Source organism: Arachis stenosperma, chromosome 1, assembly GCF_014773155.1.
Source record: "Arachis stenosperma cultivar V10309 chromosome 1, arast.V10309.gnm1.PFL2, whole genome shotgun sequence".
NCBI lineage: Eukaryota > Viridiplantae > Streptophyta > Magnoliopsida > Fabales > Fabaceae > Arachis > Arachis stenosperma.
Window position 1 is genome coordinate 66,745,885 of NC_080377.1, and position 9,085 is coordinate 66,754,969.

Here is a 9,085-nt window from a genome sequence, read left to right on the forward strand (position 1 = left end):
ATACATCCGTCCTTGCTTCCAAACTCTGTTTGGTATAACTGAAAAAGTTATTGGTGGTTTGAAGAGTCGAGAGAGTGGTAGCGGACTAAGGTTGGTAGTCGTCTGGTCTCTGGAGGAGGTTGCATTGCGTTTTAGACTTTGAACCAAATTTTATATGTCCACACCATTTTTTTAAAATTTCATCTGTAAAAAAAATGAATCTTTGAACATTAAAAATTAATTACTATGATTTGTGTATATTTATTTTATTTTACACAATTTTTTAATAAAATAATTTGTTACAAAAATAATTAGAATAAATATAAAAGAAACTTTAAAGAAATGACAAATGTCCATGTATGCTTGGATTGTAATATATAGCAATAGACTTTTATAGATTTTTAAACGATAGATATTAGATGTTGCGTGAATCAACCAATGTTTGTTGCTAATGTGTTAAGTATCTTGCCTAGAGAGTATGCTCAAAAGCATAAAACTCAGAAGAATTGCTATCCCTGTATTTTGCCACATACGTGGGTTTGATCCTCCAGGGCTGGTTAAAGCTTTCTTCAACCTGCTCATGGCTAAATCAATCAGTTTTGGGTCAAATAGAAAGAATTATAAGATTTCATTTGAATAAATACAACCTTAGTATTAGTCTGTCCTATCTTTTTTCTAATCCTTTTCAAAGCTTTGAGCCAAGGCAATCTAGAGATCAATATGGATAACTGATGTCCAGAGTTTAGCAATCAGGTTCATACCAACTCCAATTCTAGCTGATTATGTTATAAATTTCATTCTATTTGTAGTCCAATTTGTTAATATAGAAATTAGTCTGGGTGGTATTATAATTATAAAAAAATTTTATTAATTAATTATATTGACAGTTGGTTTGTTATTTGATAGAAAGAATACGATTGCTCATAAAATTTATAAAGTTTTGGGTTCTCAATTCTAATCATCACAATAAACATTCTGGATCCACCCTTTGTTGGTCGCTCAAGAATTGAAAGTCCCAAATCAGGATTTATGATTATTGGTAATGGATGGAAGTACGTCAATTTCTGATTTTATAAAATTAATAACATGTGGTATCAGAGTCTTAATTAATTGCATCTGCCTTGCCATTTCAAAATTCAATTACTGTACGATTAATTTGATCTACTATTTAAAAAAAATGCATAATATAAAATTTGGAATGATAATTTTTATAAATTTATTGAATAAAAAACTATTGAAATTGAAATTGACATACCACGAGAAGAGGAAATAATAGATAATACTCTTTGAAGGAATCTTTTAAATTTCTGCCGTAGTTTTTTATAATGGCATAATTTTTCATGATTCCCATAAGTTTTCTCATTCTTAAATTAAGTAAAAAAAAGGGATAAGGAAGATGCTGAAGAGATGAACGAAAGAACTAATTTCAAACTTTCAATTGATGTTTGTTTGTTATATAATATTAAAATACAAATTTTGTTTTAAGTGAGATTTGAACTTGGATCCTCCAAGTATTGTAAAATTATTTATTCGCCGGACCATTTTCGATTTAATTATTTAATATGTCACTGGATTTATTTATTTGATGATGATGGTTATATTTTGCATGTAATATCAATTCTTCTGCTGTATATCATATTGTGATCACAACTAGAAAATGGATAAATACAGACAGATTTACAGACAGATTTAGTCTTTATTACAGACAGATTTTTAGTTACCGACGAAATTACCGACGGATTTTGTGCCTCTGTAAAAGCCCCATCGGAAATTATTTACCGACGGATTTTTAGTAGTTACCGATGGATTTTTCCTCTGTAAATTCTCCCTCCATTTCATGAAGGCGACAAACTTACAGACGGATTTTTCGTCTGTAATTACAGACGGATTTTCAGATGGATTTTCCGTCTGTAATTATAGGCAGATTTTTAGACGGATTTTCCGTCTGTAATTACAGACAGATTTTCAGACAGATTTTTTGTCTGTAATTACAGACAGATTTTCAGACAGATTTTTCGTCTGTAATTTAAAATTTGGAAAATCATGATTACAGACAGAAAATCCGTCTGTAAATCCGTCTGTAAGATAAAATAGAATTTTTTTACTTTTTCTAATTACAAAATAAACTTGTTTTCATACAAAATAAATATAAATTTAATACAAATTTTTATCTAATTTATATTCGAATATTTACAATATTTTAAAAAATAAACAAATTTATCGTATTAAAAATAAACAATATTTACAATAAATTATTCAATATGAATTGAAGATACAGTTGAAGTGATTTCATTTGTTCTAGGGTCAGCGCTTTCTAAAGAAAACGCCACAAGGATCTTCTTTAACCAGAAGGGCAAGAACATTGAGTGAGATCCATGTTTTTGTCACATTGCTGCTTGAATCTCCCAAAGTAACAGCAAAGACAGCATAAAATCCTCTTGCTCCTGGAACTCCAGCCAACAACACTCCTTCCAAGTTCAGTGTAGCATCTAAAAGTTTTGTTTGTGATTCTGGTTCAATCTGCATGAATTGCAAGGAAAGAGTAGTGATATTCTACCAGCAGATATAATTTATAATCAGCATCATTCAAACAGAAGAAGCCTAATAATAAGTGCCAAATCAATGAAAGGAACTTACAGGAACACCTGCAGCCTCACCCATTAGGCGCATATGATATCTAATCCCAAGCATAGCTTCTTTTGCACCTAGCAATGCTTTAATAACTGCTTCCTTGTTGGGTTTAGAAGCTTGCTCTATCCACTGTGAGAATTGTATTTTCAACATCAACACAAAAAGAAAAGCAAGAACATGAGAGCCTGAAGTGTAGTCTCAAGAACATGATATCACATATGTGCATTAGAAATTCAGTCACACCACTTGAAACTGAAAACCAGGCAAACAGTAAAGTTGGATATATAATCTCTTTCAAACCGATCAAAAGTCAACTTAATTGTATAAGTCTAATAGTAAAGATGTCCTATCTCATTAAAATAACTAATAAACAGGAATGTAGAAATTTAATCTAATGCAAGGCATACCATAAGGGCAAAATGTTCTAGTTATTTAACAGTGAGCATTATCAATCAGTTTACTCTACATCCACAGGAGTAAAAATTCTAATTTTGATGTTACTTCCATTAATTAAACAACCACAAATGATTTGAAAGAAATACCTTTTCTGATATGAGCTTGTTGCAGCTATCAATCACAGATTTATATGCATCCCATTGTTCCTTTGCTAATTTACTCAAAAAATTTAGTTGAGTTTTTAACTGCAAATTCGCCTCTGACAGTCTTCTCCATGTATCCTGGGATTTCTGAGGGTCAGACTTTTGCCATTTTTTTACAGCACCAACCATTGATGGCGTAGATGAACCACCAGTTCCTGGTTCTCCTAATAACTAAAAAACGATATATAGTCAGAATATTAACCAATAGACTTCATATTCTTCTGATAAGAAAGTCATTCAACCTAAAGTAAAAGGAAAATATGGGGGTATAAGATATTTAAATTGCTTACTAGAGTCATCAAAGGTGGTAAAAAGAACTCAGTCCTGTGTGATTAAAAAGGTGTGTTGTATTGATCCAGCAAATAAAGTGATATAAAATATACATATTAGTCATATTTCTTTTTTCATTTTAATTTCCTCCTCATACCAAAAAGCTGATCAATCATCATAAAATAAAGTATTGTGGTCTATATCGACTAAGTTTTTCTTTGTAATGCTATCTACAAATTTGAATACTTAGGCAAATAAAGAAGGCTTATGAATGTTTCAGTTAAAGAAAATTGTATTCAAAAGTAATAAAGAAAATTTGTGAAAATTGTTCACCTACTTGTATTCAAAAGTTGAAACAACTTATGAATGTTCCAGTTAAATTATGGACTACTAGACTAGCAAAGTAATAACAATAATAAATTACCTCCCTGCATCCAGATAAGAGAAATTCATCTCTTAGGCAACAGGCACACATAATATATATATATATATATATATATATATATATATATATATATATATATATATATATATATACTTCAAAACACAATAAAATGACATATGAACTCCTTTAGTTAAGGATAGATGTAAGAAAAATTGGCATACTTGACTTTCATTGTCATCCACAAAAAGACGTATAGCATCATCGGCAGCTCCACTAGCAAAGATACCTTCTCTGTTACATGAAAACAAAAAATCAAATATGACTCACCAAGGTTCTATTATTACACCATTTTATTAATTAAGGAATTATATATTGGTAAAGAAAGCATATAAAGGCAAAGAAGGGGAAAAAGGTTCACTTTCCAACCAGTGATCTAAGAAGCAAAGGGTGCCCATGATGGACCAGCAACCTGAGGAAGCTCAATTGATGAACAGGAACGAGTGGTGAAAGCAATTGAATCTCCGCTTGCATTTGAAAAGCATTATTATTTGACCCTCCTATCAGTCATCAATTCTAGCCAAACAGGAAAGAAACAAACATTCAGAATAGAGACATACCACTTGCAAAATATCATAAAAAATTGCACTAGAAAACAAAATAGATTCAATTACTCTTCTATGAAAATTGCACCATAAAACAAAATACCGTAATGTTTTCTTGAATGGCATTGATGAAGTCGTGTCAGTGAGGGAGCGAGTGTGTAAGAGAGAAGTTCATGCTATATAATGAAACATTAGACATGCACACAAATCAGCATTATTGTTCATGCTATATAATGAAGAGTAAACTGTAGTTCAACACTTACAGGCAAGGCTTTTATATATTCCAATATAAGCTTAAAACTTCTCAAATCCTATTTCGTTTCAGCATTTACTTCGACAGGCTTCTGAAACAATAATGAATATAAAATGAGCAATGGTTGAAAATATTGCCTACTTTGAAACAACAAAAATTAACATGGGGAAAAGACAAACCCGGAATAAAATAGAATTAAAAAAGAAAGGTGGGAAAGGTAGAAGCAATGGTACTCTAACCTGGCACATAAATAAATATAGTAAACAAAAGCTATAACTTTACCTATTATGACTTAGAATTCAAAGCATGTTAATAAAAAAATGTAGAATCAATGGACCATAACTTCATTAGAAGGCAATGATTGTTACCCTACAAAATCCCACTTTTGTACTAATTCTTGCAAAATATAACTTGCTTTGACTTGGATCCGCCAATGGACCAGCCTCGAGAATTTCTTGTCACAGCCACCAGAGAAGACAGTTGTGCCATCATCTTTCCAAGTAGAGCACAAAACCTATGCAGAAAGAGAAACATTATAATGTGCAGACCAATTGAAAGAGCTTACTGCTTCCAGAATGTAGGTTTTAATCGTCAAGTACTACAACTACTACTACTATTAATCTATTACCTTAATCATTTCGACAGTGAATGCATCTCATTAAATATTAGTTGCATATATCAACAAAAAAAAAACATGTGGTAACTAGCACACATACATTGAAAGTCCAACAGGACAACAATGCATAATCAACCCACGAAGAACACACATGCAAGTGATCTAACTATGTTCTTCATTTAAATCAGTTAGACATTGAAATTATAGTCAATCCTGTATGTCATAGTGAAACATAACATATAACACCCTGGTTCTTGCATTCTAACCATGACCATCTACTTCTCATTCCTAATTTTAAAAACCATATTGCTTATACAGAACACTGAACACATACACACTCATAAATTCACATGCAATACATGTTAATGATAACTTAGCACAACCTAAACACCTTAACGGGTGGTCATGAGATATAGATGCCTTGGGGACAGTACCAACATTCACCCCTGATGAGCGGATAATTTATACGCTTTTTGGCATTGTTTTTAGGTAGTTTTTAGTAAGTTCAAGCTACTTTTAGGGATGTTTTCATTAGTTTTTATGTTAAATTCACATTTCTGGACTTTACTATGAGTTTGTGTGTTTTTCTGAAATTTCAGGTAATTTCTGGCTGAAATTGAGGGACTTGAGCAAAACTCTGAAAAAGGCTGACAAAAGGACTGCTGATGCTGTTGGAATCTGACCTCCCTGCACTCGAAATGGATTTTCTGGAGCTACAAAACTCCAATTGGCGCGCTCTCAACCGCGTTGGAAAGTAGACATCCAGAGCTTTCCAGCAATATATAATAGTCCATACTTTATTCGGAAATTGACGACGTAACTTGGCGTTGAACGCCAAGTACATGCTGCTGTCTGGAGTTAAACGCCAGAAAAACGTCATGATCCGGAGTTGAACGCCCAAAACACGTCATAACTTGGAGTTCATATCCAAGAGAAGCCTCAGCTCGTGGATAGATCAAGCTCAGCCCAAACATACACCAAGTGGGCCCCGGAAGTAGATTTATGCATCAATTACTTACTCATGTGAACCCTAGTAGCTAGTTTATTATAAATAGGACTTTTTACTAGTGTATTAGACATCTTGGGACGATTAGTTCTCAGATCATGGGGGCTGGCCATTCGGCCATGCCTGAACCTTTTACTTATGTATTTTCAACAGTGGAGTTTCTGCACACCATAGATTAAGGGTGTGCAGCTCTGCTGTACCTCAAGTTTCAATACAATTACTATTACTCTCTATTCAATTCTCTTTTATTCTTATTCCAAGATATACGTTGCACAACACTTTGATGAATGTGATGATCCGTGACACTCATCATCATTCTCACCTATGAACGCGCGTGACTGACAACCACTTCCGTTCTACTCTAGGCCGGGCGCATATCTCTTAGATTCCCCAACAGAATCTTCGTGGTATAAGCTAGATAGATGGCGGTATTCATGGGAATCCGGAAAGTCTAACCTTGTCTGTGGTATTCCGAGTAGGATCCTGGGAATCCGGAAAGTCTAACCTTGTCTGTGGTATTCCGAGTAGGATTCTGGTATTGAATGACTGTGACGAGCTTCAAACTCCTGAAGGCTGGGCGTTAGTGACAGACGCAAAAGAATCAATGGATTCTATTCCAACCTGATTGAGAACCGACAGATGATTAGCCGTGCTGTGACAGAGCATTTGGACCATTTTCACTGAGAGGATGGGATGTAGCTATCAGCAAGGGTGATGCCTCCAGACGATTAGCCGTGCAGTGACAGCGCATAGGACCATTTTCTCGAGAGGATTGAAAGTAGCCATTGAGGATGGTGATGCCCTACATACAGCTTGCCATGGAAAGGAGTAAGAAGGATTAGAAGAGAGAATAGTGAAGTAGAGTTTCAAGAGGAACACAGCATCTCCATACGCCTATCTGAAATTCCCACTATTGATTTACATAAGTATTTCTATCCCTTTTTATTTTCTATTTATTCCATTAATCAAATTTAAACTAATAATCCAATTATCCTTGAATCCGCCTGACTGAGATTTGCAAGGTGACCATAGCTTGCTTCATACCAACAATCTCTGTGGGATCGACCCTTACTCGCGTAGGTTTATTACTTGGACGACCCAGTACACTTGCTGGTTAGTTGAACGGAGTTGTGAATTCAAATAAAGCCAATTATTAAATTTCATACAAGTACAAAGAGCATGTGATCACAATTTCGTCCACCAAGTTTTTGGCGCCGTTGCCGGGGAACAATCAATTTCGAACGACAATTCAAACAATTGTTTCCAACCCACAATGGTGCCAAGTTTTTAATCTGGCAACAACACCAAGTTTTTGGCGCCGTTGCCGGGGATTGTTCGAGTATGGACAACTGACGGTTCATCTTGTTGCTCAGATTAGGTAATTTCTTTTCAAAATCTTTTTCAAAAATTTTTCTTTATTTTCGTTGTTTTCCAAAAATATTTTCGAAAAAAAAATAATAAAAAAACAAAAAAATCATAAAATCATAAAAACCAAAAATATTTTGTGTTTGTTAGAGTCCATGCATTAAAGATTTCTAAGTTTGGTGTCTTGCATGTTTTCTTTGCATTAAAAATTTTTCAAAAATATGTTCTTGATGTTCATCATGATCTTTAAAGTGTTCTTGGTGTTCATCTTGACATTCATAGCATTTTGCATGCATTCATGTTTTGATCTAAAAATTTCATGCATTGAGTATTTTTGTTGTTTCTCTCTCTCATAATTAAAAATTCAAAAAATCAAAAAAATATCTTTTCCTTATTTCCCTCCAAATTTTCGAAATTTTGGGTTGACTTGGTCAAAATTTTTTAAAATTAGTTGTTACAAGTCAAGTCAAAATTTCAAATTTTAAAAATTATCTTTTCAAAATCTTTTTCAAAAAAAAAATCATATCTTTTCATTTTTTTTATATCGAAAATTTCAAAAATCTTTTTCAAAATATTTTCAAAATCTTTTTTATCTTTACATCTAATTTCGAAAATTAGCTAACAATTAATGTGATTGGTTCAAAAATTTGAAGTTTGTTACTTTATTAGAAAGGTTCAATCTTTAAGTTCTAGAATCTTATCTTGTAGTTTCTTGTTAGTCAAGTCATTTTAAAAATTAAATCTTTTTCAAAATATCTTTTTATTAAAATTTTTATCTTATCTTTTTATCTTATCCTTCTTAAAATTTATCTTTTCAAAATTAATTTCAAAAATCTTATCTAACTTCTTATCTTCTTATCTTTTTCAGAATTTGATTTTAAAATCTTTTTCAATCAACTAACTAACTTTTTTTTTTTTATCCTTTTCCAATCTTTAAGTTCTAGAATCTTATCTTGTAGTTTCTTGTTAGTCAAGTCATTTTAAAAATTAAATCTTTTTCAAAATATCTTTTTATTAAAATTTTTATCTTATCTTTTTATCTTATCCTTCTTAAAATTTTATCTTTTTCAAAATTTAATTTCAAAAATCTTATCTAACTTCTTATCTTCTTATCTTTTTCAGAATTTGATTTTAAAATCTTTTTCAATCAACTAACTAACTTTTTGTTTTTTTCTTATCCTTTTCAACACCACCTAACTACTTTTCCCTCTCTAATTTTCGAAAATACCTCTCTCTTTTTCAAAAATTATTTTTAATTAAGTAATTGTTTTAAATTTTAATTTCAAATATATTTTATCTTTAATTTTCGAAAACACTAACCCCTTTTTCAAAATTATTTTCGAAATTCTCTTTCTCTTTTCTTATTCTATTTAATTATT

At 32.0% G+C, this 9,085-nt stretch overlaps 1 pseudogene; it reads right to left on the reverse strand.

Moving 5' to 3' along the window:
* Nucleotides 1-2,231: 2,231 nt before the first annotated feature.
* LOC130980748 (phosphomevalonate kinase, peroxisomal-like) lies at nt 2,232-5,356 on the reverse strand (annotated as a pseudogene).
* Nucleotides 5,357-9,085: the final 3,729 nt, after the last annotated feature.